Source organism: Pteropus medius, unplaced genomic scaffold (assembly GCF_902729225.1).
Source record: "Pteropus medius unplaced genomic scaffold, Ma_sr-lr_union100, whole genome shotgun sequence".
NCBI classification, from domain to species: domain Eukaryota; kingdom Metazoa; phylum Chordata; class Mammalia; order Chiroptera; family Pteropodidae; genus Pteropus; species Pteropus medius.
Window position 1 is genome coordinate 1,078,412 of NW_024352947.1, and position 2,278 is coordinate 1,080,689.

The window sequence follows — 2,278 nt, forward strand, 5'->3', positions numbered from 1 at the left end:
CCATGGGCTTCCGAGTCCACTCGACAGTGACCACGGCCAGGCTGGCGGTACGGCGCACCTGCAGAGAGCAGGTACCTACTCAGTACCTACTCGGCGAGACGAGGCTCCCAGCCAGGTCTGAGTCCCCGGCCCCACCCTTCGAAACGCAGCCGAGCAATCTGAATCTCCGCCTGAAGTTTTTACAGTCGCCACACCGAATGGGACCCGGGGACAACCGAACCTTGGAAGGGGAGGAGCACAAACGTCCCGCTTCGCTAGATCTCGGTTCTTCTCTCTCAAAAAAAGCCCCTCGCAGCCCGCACGGCGCATCTAGACAGGCGCGTTTCCTCTCTTAATTTATTTCCTCCGGGCTGATTGACTCTTTTTCAAAATGAACAGAGTCACCCCCCACCCCCGACCCACATTACAGGCTCGTTCTCACCGGCGGAGCATCCCACAGCGCTGAGCCAGAGCCTCGTTCTGCGATGCACCAGGATTTTTATCTGATACAGACCACTGCATGTGCGAAGCGCCATTTCTATAGAATCATCTCTGGCGGAGCCTCGCAGCTTCGGCGAGACGAATTACAGCCAGGAGGCTGGAGAGGAGCAGTCTCTTCGGGGAGCGAATAAATCAAGACACTGAGAATTGAAGCGGCTTGAATAAATCGACCCATTCAATAAATAATGAGCGCCGAATAGGTACTTAACGGTACGGGAGTTACAAGGACACATCCCTTCCCGCACGAGCTGGCGCTGATGCAGGAAGGTGGCAAGATCGGCCTGCGTGGGGAACAGGACAAGGAAAGCAGTTCTCAGAGTTTGAATCCGGGCAGAGAATGAAAGAGAAGTTAGACAGGAGGAGACCCGGGTGCTGCACGTGGCGAAGGGAGAGATCTGAATGCCTCTGCGATCCCATAATTCCACGGCGGGGACTGGTCACAACAGGCCAGGTCCCGTGGGTAGAGCCTGAGACGAAGTATCAGCATTCCTGGTCCTAGATTTGACGCCTGTCTGTCCCGCCACACACATTCGGACCTGATTCCAGGCAGTCAAGTTCACACTTCGTAACTGGACTCTGGGAAGCGGGTTATGAGGTGCGCCCTCAAGCGTCCGGGAAGCAGACATGTGACCCGGGAGCCCCGCCTGTCTGGACAACGTGTGTCCTTTCCCTATGTTGAAGGCGGCGTGCTGCCCGGTGCTACCGAACACCCCGGTTTTCCAAGATGAGCTATAAGTGCAAACTTTTTGGGAAATCTTATGATTTTAAGTATTAACGGCTATTTTGTGACTTTCTGCCCTCTGCTTTGGATAGTTCTTGGCATTTTAGGGTGACATATGTTAACAGGGATCTCAGCGAACACGTGATCTCTCAAGCTGAAAATCATTACGCAGATATGAGCTTATTGGCAAGTGAGTACAAAGGGACCATCCACCTGAGTCGGCCGCCCTCGAGTGTCCCGGGGGGTTTCGGTGGCGCAGCTACTACTGAGCTTAGGAGTATTCTAAATAACGTCCTGCCCGGCCAACAGCTATAGTGTGTTATACTGGACAAAACCACCTACTATGTGAATGACCTCACGTTAGAGACATTCACCTCCCTAAACTCAGGCACCCACCAAGTCACATTTCATTAATATCAACAGAGGGGTGTGCCCCCAACCCCGGGGGATAAGATACTCATGGGATAAACATGAGCTTGAAATAGTCCGTGTAGAACCTGACAAGACACTTGGGGAACGCTCATCACTGGGCTGCAACGGCCGACGCACTTGACTGGAGCTCCCTGCAACGAGCAGTTCCTCCCCACGTCTGTGCACCACGGCACTGGCTCCTGGCAATCGAGGGCCGATCAAGGACCAGTCCCGACGGCGACACGCTATCTGTCCCGGGGGACCACCTTCCCAGAAAAGCATCTCTGACGTGAGCCGGGAGGATGCGTGCGACCGGCCCGCCGTGAACGGCCGTCTGGAGAGCAGCCTGCTCCTGCCCACTGTCTTGTGGACCCAGGAGCTGACCGCCCCACCGCTGGCCGCTGAGCGGGAAGGCCCGCAGGTCCTGCTGATGTCAGGGGAAGGGAGGCTGGGGACGGGGGCACTGAAGAAGAGAGTGACTGAACCCGAGCGCCGTAAGAGCGCAGGAGGTGCCGGCCACCTCGTTTTGTCCCTTTGCTCTGGGAGGGCCCAGTCCTGCCGTGTCATTTATGGGCCCGGGGAGAGTCATAAAACCACGGGGAAGAGAAAACAGACGAATCCAGCTATTACAGGACGTGAAGGAAGGCTTACAGATCGTTACCTTTT